General features: G+C 45.0%; 1 non-coding gene across 1 annotated transcript; it reads left to right on the forward strand.

The window, feature by feature from the left end:
- Positions 1-15,462: 15,462 nt before the first annotated feature.
- Positions 15,463-15,534, forward strand: trnae-uuc (transfer RNA glutamic acid (anticodon UUC)). The gene has a single exon. It is a non-coding gene; the product is annotated as a tRNA-Glu (tRNA).
- Positions 15,535-18,744: the final 3,210 nt, after the last annotated feature.

Here is an 18,744-nt window from a genome sequence, read left to right on the forward strand (position 1 = left end):
CTCCAGGGAGAGGCTGAATAGGCTGGAGCTGTTTTACCTGGAGCATCGGAGGCAGAGTGACCTAATAGAGGTTACAAAATCATGAGGGGCATGGACAGGGTAATAGACAAGGTCTTTTCTCAGGGGTGGGGGAGTCCAGAACTAGAGGGCATAGGTTTAGGGTGAGAGGCGAAATATATTAAAGGGACAACGTCTTCATGCAGGGGGTGGTACATATATGAAATGAGCTGCCAGAATATATGGGTCAGGTGCTGTCAAATGGGACTGCATTAATTTAGGATATCAGGTCAGCATGGACAAGTTGAACCGAAGGGTCTGTTTCCATGCTGTACGTGTCTTTGACTACTGGTCCTCATGTAATTTTAAAATAGGGTCCAAGTACCTTTGAATAGTTCAATCTTATTGAGCTCACTTCCTGAAAAGTTTCAAATGAATCCCTCCGAGCGATACTGTTTAAAAATGCTGAGTTGGACAAAGTATCCCATCAAGTTCAACACAAACCCAGAGTTGAAGAAGTCAGAACACCAAGGGGACCAAAACTGATCACAATATTCCAGCCTCATCAACGTCCTGTATAACTACAACATAACTTGCCAACATCTATACTCAATGCCCTAATTGATGAAGGCCAGTGTGCTGAAACCTTTCTTCACTGCCTTGTGTACTGATGTTGTCAGAGATATAGGACCTACTTTAAACTGATCCACAATCCAGCTACTGGGAGCCCAGAAGCAGAGTAGTGCTGCGTGAGTGTGCTGGGCACATAACCCAGAGGTCGATGGGTAAAAACCATGTGATGCTATTGCCCAATGTCTCCGTAAGCTGCTTTCATTTACAATGGTGCTCTGTTCTGTATCTTGCCTTTGCATCTGCTTCCCAAAGCTTCTTCAGTGGAGGAGTGGCAGCTGGAGCCCAGGAGTTCAACGACCCGCCGGAGCTTGAGGAAGGTCCAAGCTCCAAGAAGCGGGGGGTAAGGCTGGAGGCTGGATTTGCTCAAGGCTTGTATTTTTAACTCATTTAAATGGTACCTACTGTATGGGGCTATGGTTTACATTAAAACCGGAGGATCATATCAGAGTGTTTATATTTAGCAGTGGTAGTTGGTAAAATACACTCCCTGGAGGAGCACCTTCTATGATGCTGCATTTCTTGCTTTATGCCCTTCCCCCATTTCTTATCTCCCAGCTTGGTTTTATGTTTTTTTGGTTAAATTTAATTTCATATTAATCAGACTGGGTATTGACTGTGTGCTATTAATTTGCTTCTTCGAATATTGAAAGTCAAAATTAATGGTGTAATTTCATTTCTGATGTCAGAGTTTGACATTGAATGTGCAGATGTGAATACCAGTAAGTTGTGAAAATACATCAAGAACTTGTGGTTTTTAACAAAAAGAGCAGTTCACTGATATTCATGGCATTGTCTTATTTGGGAGTGATGATTCAAATCTGACCAGCAAACCGTTTCATGCAGTCACCCAATTTAGTTAAAATTTTCATTAATTTAATTCAAGAAAAGAACTCTGGCAGGCTAAGATTTATGCAATCTATTTATAAGATTATGTCCATTGCTTGCAATATGGTCTCATCCACATTCGGGAAACTGGACGCCAACTCGCGGAACGTTTCAGGGAACAGCTCTGGGACACTAAAACTAAACGACCGACGCCCTGTGGCTGAACGCTTTAACTCGCTCTCCCATTCCGCCAAGGACATGCAAGTCCTGGGCTGCCTCCACTGCCAAACTCTTGCTACCCGACGCTTGTAAGAAAAACACCTCACCTTCTGACTTGGGACCCTCCAACCACATGGTATCAATGTAGATTTCATCAGTTTCCTCATTTCCTCTCCCCCACCTTGTCCCAGATCCAACCTTCTAATTCGACGCCAACCTCTTGACCTGTCATACCTGTCCACCTCGCTTCTCACCTATTTGCTCCACCCTCATCTCTGACCTATGACCATCAATCCCTACCTCCATCTACCTATTGCATTCCCAGCTGCCATTCATCCAGCCCCACTTCCTTCCCATTTACCTCTCAGCCCCCTTGGGCCACCCTTTATTCCTGATGAAGAGCTTATGCTCTAAACCAAGACTGTTATGAAACAACATTCTCAACAAATAGGAAATAGCTCCCAAGTCAGATTTCATTCCCTCTTCTGTTTCCCAGTTCTTTCAGAAATAAGAAATATCTTTTTCTTCCACTAGAAAGTGATCTTCCACTTTGCACTGTCTGAAGTGTTATGCCACATTATTACTTCAGCCACCTTTTAAGAATCGTTTCAACCTGTTTTTCTAACAATTGTGGAGGTGACCAAAAGCAAACATTTCACTCCTCCTCAATGTCCCATTTCTCCTCCTATGAGCCACTTTGTCACGTTGTCTATGTTACAAGCAGCCGAGTGCACTTGGTTTCTGAATTGAAATTTGGCCATTGAAGTGATCAGAATTAATATATATCGATGGCTAGCTGTGTTTGCACTAACTGTAATTATCCACCAATACGATGTCGTTTGTTCCACCAAAACTGGAAACAATGATTTGTGATTATATTGCAGTCGGATGTAGAAAATCATCCCAGCGATCTTCACGTTATTATAGTTTACTGTGGCCATACAGCATTGCGAGGCAGTTTGATGTGACTATAACTTGGATGGAAAGAATGTAGATTGATGAGAAGGCAAAATGGCAGAGTCTCTGGCCACAATCGATCTGTCTGGCTTGATTATATGAGTGGCGGCTGTTCAAGAGCAACTTCCACTCCATCACTTCAACCAGCAAGAGGAGATAAGTGTGAACACAACATTCCAACTGTGACATATACGCATTGCTTCGATGTTATTGATCAAAATCCCGGAACTCGCTCCTGAACCTTTATTATAGACCACATCATATTTGTGAAGTAATTTAAGAGGTAGCTCACCACCACTTTTTCAAGAACGGTTTGGGAAGACTTGCTGGCAGAGCCAATGATATGCACATGATATTGGAAACAGTCTAATCGTATGGATAGATGATTGGCTAACCAATGATACAGGAGGGATAAGGGGCATGCTCAGGATCGCAACTTACAACTAGCAACGTTCCACAGGGATCAGTGCTGGGGCACAAAATTATTTACTATATTTATATGAATTACTTGGATAAGTAAAGTGAATGTACTATTGCCAAGACTGCAGTCGATACAGTTGATTGGAATGCCGGTGGTAAGGATGACATGAACTCTTCATCCAAGTTCAGTGAGTAATCGGGAAGGCAAAAGGGAGATTGGCCTTTAAATGGAGTACAAAAGTAGGGAGGTTATAGTGAACCTCCGCCTGGAGGTTTTGATTGAAAGTGCAGTGAAGATTCAACCAGCTGACAGTGGATCTGAATCACATGTAGATCAGATCAGGTTTGGACAGCAGGAAACCAGATAAGTTTTTACAACAAACCACAACGATTTCATCATTTGACTCTTAATTCCAGATTTATATTGAATTCAGATTCCACCATCTGCCGTGGTAGGTTTTGAACCCAAGTCCCGTGAACATTACCTGGGTGAATAGTCTGGTGACAATAAAGTGGCCATCGCCTCCCCTGAACACATTGGCATATTGTGTTCAGAGGTAACAAAGGAGCAAGAGGTTTCAGCAGCTGCTAAGTTGTTGATATTACACAAGGGAACATCAGCACTCTCAGTAATGGCACATACTGAAGCCAGGGCCCTGTATCAGAGGTAAGGGCTCGGGATCCACAAGAAATAGGAACAGCAATACGCCATTCAGCCTCTTGAGCCTGCTCCTCCATTCAGTAGGATCGTGGCTGATCTGGCATTCCCCACATCCACTTTCCTGCCCTTTTCCTGTAACTGTTCATCCCCCGACTGATCACGAATCTATCGATCCTAGTTTTAAATGTGACAAGAAGGATGTCAACAGAGTTACTGGGGTTGGGGGAGGGGCGGCGGGTGCTCAGGTCGAACTTGGGGACTAAAACAATGGCTTCACACTTCACAATATTTAACTAAGGGAATGTTTATGGTTATCCAATGCTGGAAATTGGGCAGGCATTCAGATGAAATTATTGGTAAATTATGAATGACAGAGGAGTCGGGAGAGAAGTGGTGTTCAGGCACAGTTGGATATCATCAGTATAGATGCCAACACCAGCGGCTACGGTTAAATAAACAAGAACGGAAGACACTAAAAGCAGACCCTCCCAGAGGATACAGCGATGTTGGAGAGGGTCAGTACTGTCATTAACTCTGATCAAGGCTGTCCGCAGGTCGACGAGGGAATGTTCATCCCTGTCACCGTTACAAAGGATGTCAAATATGACCTTGATAAGAACTGTTTCAGGGGTAGAAACCAGACTCGAGGGCTTTAAACACAGAATTCTGGAAAAGCTGGGAATGGCTTATTCAACAATGTTACATCCAAACCAACACTTCCATTGGTGCGATAATTATAGAAGTGTTTTGGTTTTTATTTAGATGATTCTCAGCAATACTGAGTAAGAAGCAACAAAATTAACACAAGAAATATTGCAATTGCTACAATATGCCTGCTCCCAATAGGAGACCACCTGGTGTTCACTTAACTGTCTGCAAGGCGCAATATTGGAAAGGAATTACCCAATTCACAGCTATAAGAGGGGAGACACAGACTACTTGATACAAAGGGCGGGAGTAGGCCACTCGGCCCTACGAGCCTGCTGCAACATTCAATAAGATCATGGCTGATCTGAATACAACCTCAGCTCTACATTCCTCCACATCCCCGACAATCTGTCACCCACTTGGTTAGCAAGAACCTGTCTACCTCTGCCTTAAAGATTTTGAATTCACTGCCTTTTGAGGAAGACACACAACCATCAGAAAGAAAAAAAATCATCCTCATTTTTGTCTTCTACTTTTAAAATATGACGTTCTATTTTCAGATATTAAGATAGGGATACAAGCTGCATTCAAATAATACCTGTGGTACAGTTAACTATCTCAAAGTGCTTCACGTGAACATAATGAGAATTCCTTTGAAAATCACATAATGAAAAACATAATGAAAATCACAAGAGTGGAGCACAGATTAGGACAGGTGGCCAAAGACTTGGTCAAAGGGGCAGGTTTAGGGCAATCTTTTAAACAGGTTCAATTTCCCAAACATCTGAGGACTAAGACATAAAGAGCAAACACAAAATAGCAAAAGATGGGAAACAACAGTGTGGACATAATGTCACAGGATGAGTAATCCAGGGAACATGAGTTCAAATCCCACAACAGCAAGAGGTGAGATGTGAATAATTCAAATCATAAATGGGAAACACAAAATTAGTCTCAGTATGGTATCGATGGCACTGACGTCAATTGTCATAAAAGCCCATGTTCACCAATGTCCTTTCAGGAGGGAAACTGCCATGCTTACCTGGTCTGGCTTACATGTGACTCCAGACCCACAGCAATGTGGTTGACTCTTAAATTGCCCTCTGAATTGGCATAAGCAAGACACCTTGCACTTAAGGATGGATAACAAACATCAACCTTGTTAAAGTGTCAGAACAGAAATTGCTGGAGAAACTCAGCCAGTCTGGCAACACCGGTGGAGAGAGAGAGAGAAAGAAACAGAGTCAATATCCTGGCCTGCGTCCAGAACAGTTGTGAAGAAAGGTCACAGCACTTGAAATGCTAACTCTGCTTCTCTCTCCACTTTTGATTCCAGTCCTATTGAGTTTCTCCAGCAATTGGTGCATTTTTGTGTTTAAGATCTCCAGCATCTGCAGTTCTTTATTACACTGACTTAGGGAAGCTCAAATCCGATAAAAGAATAAAGCAGAAGGGCTGGAATTACTCAGCAAGTCTGGCACCAGCTATGGAGATAAAAACAGTTAGTTCTTCGGGTTATTGAATGATCTTATATCGGGGACAAACTTTTGGCAAGCTGCAAGAGTAAAAGGCACTGGTGTAACTTCAACATCTGGGAGAACTCTCTCAGCCATGGAGGTCAGACTGACTCAGCATTCTGGTCCTGCTCATTACCTGTTATCTTCTCCATTTGTTGTTCTTGTTATATTTCTACATGGTTGACACATTCCTATATTTTAAAATGATATTCCAAACTGACAGGAATTTTCCATGTAAGTAATCATACATTAGAGGGTTTGGAACGTGAATGTAACTTTTAAACAAAAAGTATTTATTCATGCATGGTGTGTGGGCATCGCTGGCAATGCTTGCATTTATACCATCCTTAACCGCCCTGTGGTTGGTTGGAAACGTGAATGAAGGTGTCTGAGATTGTCTTGATCAGCACAGCAATCTCAAAGATGGGTGTGCTCAGGTAGAAGTACCCTCCACTCCCACAGCAAGTCTGCATTCACTTCAATTACAGATGCCATCTCACACTCCCAGGAAAAGGACAGCATGGGATTACAATCAGAATAAAGCTTCCTCTACTCTTAAATTGAAAGTGAAGCTACCTCAACACTGTCCCCAACAAACACTGTCAAGACAGAGAGAGCATTGGGTTAGATACAGAGTAAAACTCCCTCTACACTTCCCCATTCATTCAGTCCCTGGACAATGACAGCAAAGGGTTAAATAAACAGTACAGCTTCTTCCATTATGACTGACACTTAGTACGTTCTACACCAATCCTCAAGGAAAATTCAGAACTGAGCCTATTATCTGGTACTGAATTCACACACCCTAATGGGAATGACAGCAACAGAAAATCAGGTAAAACACACACAATGTACAACAAAACGAGATCTAAGATATTTAAATGAGAGGAGATATGATCCCTTCAATGACCTGTATGTGAACTGAACAACTTTCTCACTTGAACAATATTCTCTGGGAATGCAATGTCCACCTCACTGCTGTCTGTTCAATTCCTCTGCTCTCGTTCAGGGCTGAGTTGCGGCTGACCACATGGTGGCGTTGGCGTCAAGAGGTTAGACAATTAAGGTCAACTTGGATTGAGGGCATCCTGTGTCATGCCAGTGAGGTCGAGGGTCGCTGATTTACTCAACTTATAATCGGGGACAAGGGGATGTCAGGCTGGGCTTGTATCAATTTGCGTTTAGAAGAAACAGATGATCTGATGAAGCTGCATAACATCTGGAGAGGACTTAATGTAAATGTAATGTCCACTCATTTCTAGCCAGAGACTAGCCTCTCATTTAAGATAGGAGAGTTTTGTTTTTCTCTCAAGTGTTCCCAAGTCTTTGAAATTCACTTCTTTAGAGAGCAGCATGTGGTGGTGGCACGGTGGTTAGCACTGCTGCCTCACGGCATCAGTGATCTGAGTTTGAACCCACCCTCGGGCCGACTCTTTGTGAGGAGTTTGCACATTCTCCCCTTGTGTCTTCGTTGGTTTCCTCTGGTGCTCTGGCCTCCTACCACAGTCCAAAGGATGTGCAGGTGAGTGTAGATTGACCATGGGAGATGCAGGGTTACAGAGATAGTACGAACTGGTTTTGGGTGGGACGGTCAGTCAATGTTGACTCGATGGGCTGAATAGCCTACTTGCACGCAATTGACCTATATCAATCAACAGTATACTCTTGCTTTATGGTAACCGACATCAAATTACATTCGTGGTTTTGGTTATTTCATCTCTTACATCATCATATTCAACCAACTGCAGCATCTCGAAACTTGCTTAATTACAATATTCAATATCAGCAGAGTACTTTTTCTTTTTGTCACGACCATTACCTTGAAATCTGACGTGTGACCTCTTCATTGCTGTCAAAGTTCCTTATTTGTCCCTACATTGTCATGGTTTTACTTTGTCGAATGACTTCCTGGCTTTTGCATTTAAGACCCTATATTCTGCCCTCGTCAACACTTTCCCTTCCAATTCTGTACTAAAGATTTCATGAAAAACCTCCGAGTGTGGTGAGACTGTGGAACTCACTCCTATAGTGAATAGTTGGGGTGAAAGACATTACAACTAAGGGTAAGCAACCAAATACAAATGAATGTCACTCTCACCAGATTCACAACACAGTGAAATTAAAACATGCAATGTCCCTCAATTTCTCAACTGTTCCTAACCAGACTTGATGAAGAACAGATCTTGCACATCAACATTATAATTTAAATAAAAACCAACAATTATAAATACGGCAACTTTTCTCGGCCAAAGTTAAGTAGATAATCTAATTAATAGCAATGAATGAAACCCTTTGATCAAGTCCCCCATCATCTCAGAAATAGAAATTTCAGCGGCAAATTAAGAAAGAATTTTTTTAAAAAACTTACCAATTCAAACAAACAGTTTCCAACAATGTATTGCCAAGCCTTTGTGCAATACTTGGACTATGAGTTTTTCACAGACACGTAACTGTAAATCCAATTTAAAAGTCACTGCTGAATGTGACGAGACACCCCAAAGTATTCAGTCATTTCTTACAGGCTGGGACTCATTCCCAGAAAGAGCCAACAATTCTTTAACTGGACAGTAGAATCTCGAGAGAACAGCTCCTGGGCTCAACAAGCAGCAACGCCCAATGGAGGCAAAGTTGGCGGCGGGGCAGGGCGGGGCAAGGGCATAAAACAAAAAAGCCCACTGACTCTCCCACTGCACAAACACACTGTCAGAATGCACAGGGGCTCAGTCCTGGGAGTGACCCACAGCAGTTTCATCAAGAGGGCCACACTTGATGAACAGATCTTGCACACCAGAATTATAATTTAAACAAGAACAAACAATTATGAATACCGCAAATTTACTAGGGCAAAGTTAAACAAGATAATCCAGTTAATAGCGATGATTTAAGCCTTATGATCAAGTCCTCCACCATCCCATAGACACAAAATTAAGGGGTAAATTAAGGAAGAGAATTTTTAACATTATCAATTGAAGCAATCAATTCCCAACAATGGATTGCCAAGCCGTTGGGCAATTCTTCGATGATGAGTTGTTCACAGGCACATAACCGTAAATTTAATTTGAAAGTCACTGCTGAATGTGAATGGACACCCTGAAGTATTCAGCTATTTCTTACAGACTGGGGCTCGTTCCCAGACAGAGCCAATAATTCTTTAACTGGACAGAAAACACTAGAGAGAACAGCTCCTGGTCTCAACGAGCAGCAGTGCCCACTGGAAGCAAAGTTGCGGGGGTGGGGAGCACGACGGCATAAAACAAAAAAATCTGACCGACTCTCCCGCTATAAGCACTGTCAGAATGGGCAGGGGTTCAGTCCTGGCAGTGACCCACAGCAGATTCACCAGCAGAATCAGATTGTTGGGAGCACTGGTGTGCCCGCTGGTGCTTCTGCAAGGTGCAGAATGATGAGACCCTCCGCCTGCACTCGGGGCAGGTGAACGGCCTCTCCCCGGTATGGTCCCCGCCTGTGCCTCAGCAGGTGGGAGGAATTGCTGAAGGCCTGCCCGCACTCTGGGCAGGGGAAGGGCCTCTCCCCGGTATGGACCCGAAGGTGGGATGCCTGGTTAAAGCCCTTCCCGCACTTGAGGCAGGAGAACGGGCTCTCCCCGGTGTGGACCCGCTGGTGCCTCAGCAGGGCAGAGGTATCGTTGAAGGCCTTCCCACACTTGGAGCAGCTGAAGGGCTTCTCCAATATGTGGACCCGGCAGTGGGTCAGCAGGACGGAGGAATAGCTGAAGGCCTTCCCGCATTCGGGGCAGGAGAATGGCCTCTCGCTTGTGTGACCCGCTGGTACCTCTGCAGGACAGAGGAAATGCTGAAGGTCTTCCCGCACTCAGGGCAGCTGAAGGGTCTCTCCCTAATGTGGACCCGCTGATGGCTCATCTGGCGGGTGGAATTGCTGAAGCCCTTTCCGCACTCAGAGCAGGAGAACAGTCTCTCCCCAGTGTGACTGCGCCCATGAGTCTCCAGGTCAGATGGGAAACGGAAGCCTTTGCCACAGTCGCCACACTTCCACGGTTTCTCCACGGGACGGGATTCCTTAGGTTTCTCCATGACCGAAGCTTCACCTGCACACAAACGCGTGTACAGCACCTCTCTGCCGTGAATTCCTCTTCCCAGTCTGCATAACATTTTCTGGCTCCACAATCAAAGTGCTGCAACAGCAGGGTCTCTCTTCCAGTCTCACTGATGCTGAAAACGTACTGAAACAGGAACTAAAACGCTTGGTTCCTTCTCACAGAATCATGGTCGAAAATTGTTATAGTCCCGATGGATTCAGTGACTGTCAGACATTGACGTGAAATTGAGGACAGCAAATGCTGGAGAGTCAGAGTCAAAGTGCAATGCTGGAAAATCACAACAGATCAGGCAGCATCTGAGGAGCAGTCGAGTCAATGTTTCAGGCAAAGCCCTTCAGCTATTGATATTGAAACTTCTGTCTTCAGATCTTCAAATAATCTGTAAAAAGAGATTACAAAAATCATCACTGTCAGTCCAGGTTAGAAATTCCAAACAAGCAATTCTACTTTACGCAGAACATTCTTTTCTTTTTCCACAAAATTGAAAGCACCATCCCACCCCCTCTCACCCCTCTATTCTCACTCCGCTCAAACTAATTCTCCCGATGGTACTGATTCAGGATCTTACAGAGACCGAAAAGTGAAAACATCAAGACAGACACCTCTGAATTTTGGATACCTCCACCTGAAAGTTAGTATCTTTCACGGTATGTAGGAGTGAGTAAGTCTGATTTTGGGAAGCAAAAAAAGTACCAATTCAGGATGAACCTTCAATGCAGCTTCTTGAGAAACAACCAGACACGGAATGGTTAACATCTGGGGAGGTGGAGGAAATGAGATATCAAGGCATTGGCACCGACACCAGACAGAAACTGAACATACAGGCATGGCAAACGTTATGGGCAAGCCAGAGTCATAGAGATACACAGCACAAAAACAGGTCCTTCAGTCCAACTCATCCGTGCAGACCAGAAAGCCTAAATTAATCTCGTCTCATTTACCAGCACTTGGCCCATATCCCTCTGAACTCTTCCTATTCATATATCCATCCAGACGCCTTTTAAATGTTATAATTGGACCTACATCCATTACTTCCTCCGGCAGATCATGCCTTACACTTGCCTCTCTCACGCCAAACATACTACCCTCCTGTTCTGGACTTCTCCCATCCCTGGGAAATGACTTTGTCTATTTAACCTATCCATGCCTCGCATGACTCTATAAACGTCTGTAAGGTCACCCCTCAGCCTCTGGTATACCGGGGAAAACAGCTCAAGTAATGCACTGCGTGTACTTTTAGCTTCACACTCGCTGAACCTCCCTCCCGTGTAAAACATTGTTTCCCTCCCCAACACTGTCCATGGGAAAAGCCAAGAGTGCTGAGACTCTGGAGTTGGGGGAATGCCACGTAGAATTCCTACAATGTGGAAACACGCCATTCAGCCAAACAAGTCCACACAGACCATCCAAAGTGTAACCCATGCATACAATTTCCCCTATCCCATTACACGACACTTACTGCACACTATGGGCCCATTTAGTATGGTCACTTCTCCCGAAACCGCACATCGTTAGACTTTGGGAGGAAACCAAAGCAGCTGGAGGAAACCCACGCAGACACGGCAGGGAGAATGTGCAAACTCCACACAGACAGTCGCCCCAAGGCTGGAATCGAACGCTGGTGCTTGGTGCGGTGAGGCAGCAGTGCTAACCACTGATCCATCGTGCTACTTACGTCTGCAAAAGGAGGTGGGGCCTGGGAACTTTGTTAATTGTACCACACAGTGGATTGTTGAGTAAGGTTAAATCTCACGGGATCCAGGGAGAGCTAACCAACTGGGTACAAAATTTAGAAGCGCGTTGTTGTAGATGCTGGAATCCTTCCTGAAAACAACAAATGCTGAAGATCACAGTGGGTCAGGCAGCGCTGTGCCACTCTATTACCGGATAGTGTGGATGTGGAGATGATGTTTCCACTAGGAGAAGGGTTGAGGATGCCAAGTCATTGAGGGCATTTAAGACAGAGATAGGTTCTTGATTAGTAAGGGGTCAAGGGTTATGAGGAGAGGGCAGCAGAATGGGATGGAGAAATATATCAGCCATGATCGACTGGTGGAGTAGACTCGATGGGCCAAATGGCCTCATCCTGCTCCTGTGTATTATGGTCTTAAAGCGGAGCAGTAGTCTTAAGAGGTTCTCACAAACTATTTCAGAATCCTGAAGAGGAGTTGTTGGACTGGAAACCTTAACTCTGCTTTTTCTCCACATATGCTTCCAGTCCTGCTGAGTTTTTCCAGTGTTGTCAGTTTTTGTTTCAGTTTTCCAGCATCCACAGTTCTTTGTCTTATTTATCACAGTCATTTCTTGCCTTTCCCAAGTGTCTGGAACTTCATCTCCCTGATCTACAAACTGTTCAGTTACCCTAGAAATGACCACTACCTCCTTATCAGAGTAGACCCCTTTGTTGCAAAATGATTGTTCAATTCTGTGATCAAAATAATTGCATTCGTAATTACTTACAACAGGGACTCTCAATATCTCAGGGAAGAACACAGCCAGATTTTTTCAGACAGTACATTTATGTGATTTGATACAAATCCCTATTCCCTACTTTACCAGCGTGCTGCTGGGAATGGAGGGTTTGAGTTAAGAAGAAGCTGGGACATTTTTCCAACGAAGCCTAGCAAGTTGACAGATAACTTTATGGAGATTTTTAAAATCAGGAGGGGGAAAAAATAAGGTGTCATTTCCTGGAGGCTCAGAATATTTTATTGCTCCAGAAGGTGTAAAAGGGGGTCAAAGATTCAGCAGAAATCGAGTAGAGCTGAGAACAGACAACATTTTACTCTGTGGGAACAGGGGGACCAGAGGACAGAGAAATCAGGACCTGAAATCGAGCTGACACCAGACTACCATGTTATCAGTGCTTTGACAATGGGACTTCTGTGCGGGGCAGGTTGAATTATGAATTGAATAGTAACTTCCTCAAGGAGACTGTGCAGCAAGGTCCGGGCCTGTCTCTGTGGCGCAACTGGTCAGCGCGTTCGGTTGTTAACGAGGATGTTGTTGGTTCGAGACCACTCCGAGACGGTGCGTTTGTTGTTCACGCTCCTACCGCTTTCTTGGCCGCAAAGATGCGCGTTTTTAATGGTGTCAGGAAAATGTTTCCCAAACGGAAATCTTTTCCACTGAGGAAGCACAAAGGGGTTTCTGAATTGATTGAATTTCTAACGTAAAGGAATGCGGATGCTGACAGTCCGAGACAGAAAGCGAAACTGCTGGAACAACTCAGTCCCTGGATGAGGAAAAAAAAAGTTCTGAAATGTTGTCTCTGATTCTCTTTCTACAGATGCTGCCTGACCTGCTGAGTTGCTCCTGCAATTTCTGGTTTTGTTTTTAACTGAACGTCCATTTCATCTTTCGGGATGAAACACCCAGGCTCACCATTTGCAGATATTTAACCCTTTCGAAACCTGTGAAGTGATTGGATTCAAACAAACTCTGCAATGATTTACTCTTTCTCAGCTCCACAGGCAGAGAGACCTGGAAAATGAAGCTGTCAGTGTGGTTCTGTATTGGTGGGCCGAGTGGTGAATGCGATGGACATGAAATCCATTGCGGTTTCCCCACGCTGGTGTGAACCCTGCCGACTATCGTTGAGAACTGTCGTCAAAAAGAAAGGGAGATTGCTCCACGTTTTTTTTAAAGATGCAAATCAGTGGAGGGGTTGAAATATTTCAATCACGTTGAGACTGGTCGGGAATCTGCAACCCACTGCCTGTCAGGGTGGAACAAGCAGATACCCGCAGAGCTGCTTTTGAGGATATGAGCCAAGTGTTTGGAAATGAGACGAGAACAGTGAGGGGCGTGAAGTCGTGGTCGAAATGAAGCAGGCACCTGAGGACAAAGGTGTTTTATTTGCCAGTGAAAGATACTGCTTCACAAATTTGGTACAATGGAAGGGAAGCAGTGACGGTGATTATCTTTGGCTGTTCACCTTGTGAATGTTCCCATTGCTGCGCATGTCCGTATAACGTCAGAACTCTGCAGCATGGTGGCGTCAGGTCCGCACAGGGCCAGGGGCGCAATGGATGACGCATCTGACTCCACCTACCTGTTTGAAATGCAGCTCACAGCTTCTTCACACACCCCAATTAATCTTTCTCATTGTCCTGAAGCCGGCATACGGTTTGAATTCCTGATCTGCAGGAACGAGACTCTTTTCACTGTCTCGCGTCAGTAAGTGTCCCTGAGAACATCAGAGTCACGTCACAGCGCTGTCAGAGGAGGGGAAGCTGAAAGAGCCCCACACGCTGCTCACGGGCACATTTCACTTTCTCCAACTCACCGCCCCAACCACTGCGGCTTCTGGGAGTGGAAAGGGAACAAACACCAAAACCCAGTCTCAGCTTTGTAAATCTTCAGGAAATAAGAAAGCTGTTCATCCCTTTGGATCTTCCATCCTGGCCTGACAGCGTTGATTTTAAATGGCTGTCCAGTTAGTGCCGATTCGTTTTGGCTGAAAAAAATCTTCCTTATCTCATCCCAGCATTTCTTGCCACAGAGAACTGTGCGGCAGAGTTCATGTATATATTTCCTTGTATGGTATTTTGTAAATAACATTCGTTCGCGGGTTGTTTGTATTTAAGGTGCACTAGCTGTTGTTTAATGCTGAGAGGGTTGAGTTGTCTGGACATCATTTCACAGATGTCTTTAATGTAAAGTAATGTGGCTAGGGTTTCTGCAGGCGTTGTGTCTGCTAGTGTCAGTTTGTTGATGTGAAATCGTCACACTGAGTTTATTGGGTAGGCAAAAGTGAGGACTGTAGATGCTGGAAACCAAAGTTTTGATCAGAGTGGTGCTGGAAAAGCACAGCAGGTCAGACAGCTTCCGAGGAGCAGGAAAACCGACGTTTCGGGCAAAAGCCCTTCATCAGGAATGGAGGCTGGACGCTTCCAGGGATGACGAGATAAATTGGGGGGGGGGGGGGGAGGGGGGTGCTGGGCCGAAGGTAGCAAAGAGTACAATAGGTGAATGGGGGTGGGGATGGAGGTGACAGGTCAGAGAGGAGGGTGGAGCGGACAGTTGAGAAGGGAGATTGGCAGGGAGGACAGGTAATGAGGACAGCGCTGAGCTGGAAGGTTGGAACTGAGGTAAGGTGGGGGGAGGGGAAATGAGGAAACTGGTGAAGTCCACATTGATGTCCTGGGGTTGAATTTATCCGAGGTGAAAGATGGGGCGTTCTTCCTTCAGGCATCGGGTGGGGAGTGAGCGGCGATGGAGGAGGCCCAGGACCTGCATGTTCTCGGCAGCATGGGAGGGGGAGTTGAAATGTTGGGCCAGAGGATGATGGGGTTGATTGCTGCGGGTGTCCTGGAGATGTTCCCTCAAGCGCTGTGATTTGACTCTGCGAGGAGTCTCCAGTCTCCCCAGTGTAGAGGAGACCGCATCGGGAGCAATGGATACAAGCAATGACGTTGGTGGAAGCCTTCTCACGATCGTGGCCCAGGTTCGATTTCCGGGCAGGGAAGCAATATACAATAGGGCTGTGAGGGTGCGCTGCTGTCTCCCTGGTGGTCTAGTGGTTAGGATTTGGCGCTTTCACCGCTGCGGCCCGGGTTCGATTCCCGGTCAGGGAAGTGTTTTTCAGTGTATCTTTTGCCTACCCATTCTCCTTAAATGCGCTGTACAGTTCCTTATTGGTCTTCGTCGTTACTGGCAACTGCAGTGTGCCGTGCCTCGTTGGAATAGTGTCCTGATTCAGGCTTGTTTGTATGTGTAGGGATCATTGCTTCTGTAGCTAAGTACTTGGTTCGTGTGCGTTGTTTTCCTGTAGACGCTGTTTTGAATTTACCATTGACTGTTCGCTCTACTGTGACATCTAGAAATCGCACTTTGTTGTTGTTCTCCTCTTTTGTGAATTTTATGCCAGTAAGGATATTGTTGATGGTGTTGTAGGTTTCCTCTAATTTACTTCATTTTTTGATGACAAAAGTGTCATCACTGTGGCGGACACAAAGTTTGGGTTGGATCGTTTGAAGGGCTGTTGGTTTGAGACTCTGCATTATTGCTTCTGCTAGGAATCCTGATACTGGTGGTTTCATGGGTATTTCGTTTATTTGTTTGTAGGGCTTGTTACTGAATATGAAGTGGGTGGTTAAGGCACAGTTCCATGAGCTGGGTAGTGCTATCTTTGCTGATGAAGTTGGTGCTGTGTTTATGTCTTTGGTTCTTCGAGTAGTGTTCCAGTTTTCTTTGGCCACGATGATGTTAATGGATGTGAACAGGGCTGTTATGTCAAAGGACATCATTATTCCATCCTCCTCTAACTTAGTTCTTTGGTGTTCAGGAATTCTTGGATGGAATAAATGGAGTGGCGTGAATCTTCAACTTGGTGTTTTAGTCTTCAGTGGAGGCCTTTGATGAGTCTGTCTGTTGGTGTTCCAAGTAGTGAGACTAAGGCCTGAGGGGGGCTCCTGTTTTGAAGAGGAGGAGAACAACAACAAAGTGCCATATTTAGATGTCACAGTAGAGCGAACAGTCAACAGTGAACTTCAAACTAGCGTCTACAGAAAAACAACACACGCAAACCAAGTGCTTAACCACAGAAGCAAACATCCCAACACCCACAAACGAAGCTGCATCAGGACATTATTTCAATGAGCCACTACACACTGCATATAGAGGATTATAAAATCATGAGGGATACGGATGAGGTGAACAGCAGGTGTCCTTTCCCTCAGCTGGGGGTTTCAGGATCAGGGAGCAAATATTTTGAGGTGAGTCGAGAAAGATTTTATAAAGACAGAACAAGGATCGTTTTTAAGAGAGTGGTCTGAGTGCAGAATGAATGCCCAGAAGAAGTCATAGAGTCACAGAGATGTACAGCACAGAAACAGACTGTTTGGTCCAACGTGTCCATGCTGACCAACTATCCCAACCCAATCTCGTCCCACCTGACAGCACACGGCCCCATATCCCTCCAAACCCTTCCTATTCATATACCTAACCAAATGCCTTTTAAATGTTGCAATCGTACTAGACTTCACCACTTCCTCTGGCAGTTCATTCAATAAACGTACAATCCTCTGCGTGAAAACGTTGCCCCTTAGATCTCTTTTGTATCTTTCTCCTCTAATGCTAAACCCATGCCCTCTCGTTCTGGACTCCCCCACCCCTGGGAAAAGACTTTGTCTATTTATCCTATCCATACCCCTCATGATTTTATACACGTACAGTTACAACGTTTAAAAGACATTTGGATAAGTACATGAATATGAAAGGTTCGAAGGTTTATGGGCCAAACACTGGTAGGTGGGACGAGTTTAGTTTGAGAACATACTCAGCATGGACGAGTTGGATGAAGGGTCTGTTCAGTGCTGTCATACTCTGTGACCGACCTGTACTGGTCTTAAAACCATTTTCTTACCTCCACCCCATAACCATCCACTTCTTTGTTGTTCAAAACTCAGATGAATTTAGCCTTGAATATGTTTAATGACCCCACTTCTGAACTGAATTCCTCTTCGTAATATACCACTTGCCTCGCTCATTGCCTGCTGCATCTGCCCGACAACTGGCATTGACTGGTGTGGAGGGACTCTGAGACCCCTTTGTACATCCATACATCATTCCTGATGAAGGGCTTGTGTCCGAAACGTTCACTGTCCTGCTCCTCAGATGCTACCTGACCTGTTCTGCTTTTCAAGTGCCACATTTTTCGACTTTCACCTCTAGTCCTCACTTTCTCCACATTCCAATATATCACCATTTAAACAATGCACTGCTTTTTTTTAAACAGCCAAGGCGATAACTTCACATTGCGGCACTGCACTTGCCATGTGTTTGCCAATTGAGACACAGACCTGGACCAACTTCGGGAAGAGGCAAAACACTGAGTTCTGAACAAAAACCGTAACACACTCAAAATGTCGGCTCTGTTTACCTTTCCACAGATGCAGCTCGACCCGTTGGCTTTCTGCAGTGTTCGCTGTGTTTGAACTGAGAGAAGACAATGGTAATTCTGGGCGGGGCAGGTTGAATTATTAATTGAGTAGTAGCTTCCTCAACGAGACTGTGCTCGTGATGCTCGGGCCTGTCTCTGTGGCGCAATTGGTCAGCGCGTTCGGCTCGTAAACGGACGGTTCATGGTTCGCACCACCCAGGGCCGGCGTGTTTGTTGTTCACGCTCCTGCTGCTTTCTTGGCTGCAAAGATCCGCGTTTTTAATGGTGTCAGGAAAATGTTTCCCAAACGGAAATCTTTTCCACTGAGGAAGCACAAAGGGGTTTCTGAATTGATTGAATTTCTAAAGTAAATGACTGCGGATGCTAACAGTCCGAGACAGAAAGCGAAACTGCTGGAGCAACTCAGTAGGTTTGGCTGCACCTGGATGAGGAAAAAAAAAGTTCTGAAATGTTGTCTCTGATTCTCTTTCTACAGATGCTGCCTGACCTGCTAAGTTGCTCCTGCAATTTCTGTATTTCTTTTTAACTGAACGTCCATTTCATCTTTCAGACTCGCTATGTGCAGAAATTTAACCCTTTCGAAACCTGTGAAATGATTGGATTCAAACAAACTCTGCAATGATTCACTCTTTCTCAGCTCCACAGGCAGAGAGATCTGGGAAATGAAGCTGTCAGTGTGGTTCTGTATTGGTGGGCCGAGAGGTGAATGCGATAGACATGAAATCCATTGCGGTTTCCCCACGCAGGTGTGAACCCTGCCGACTACAGTTGAGAACTGTCGTCAAAAGGAAAGGGAGATTGTTCCACGGCTTTTTTAAAGATGCAAACCAGTGGAGGGGTTGAAATATTTCAATCACATTGGGACTGGTCGGGAATCTGCAAC

The sequence above is a fragment of the Chiloscyllium plagiosum genome, unplaced genomic scaffold (genome assembly GCF_037043375.1).
Source record: "Chiloscyllium plagiosum isolate Xiang-an unplaced genomic scaffold, Cpla_swu_hap1 HiC_scaffold_27, whole genome shotgun sequence".
Classification (NCBI taxonomy): domain Eukaryota; kingdom Metazoa; phylum Chordata; class Chondrichthyes; order Orectolobiformes; family Hemiscylliidae; genus Chiloscyllium; species Chiloscyllium plagiosum.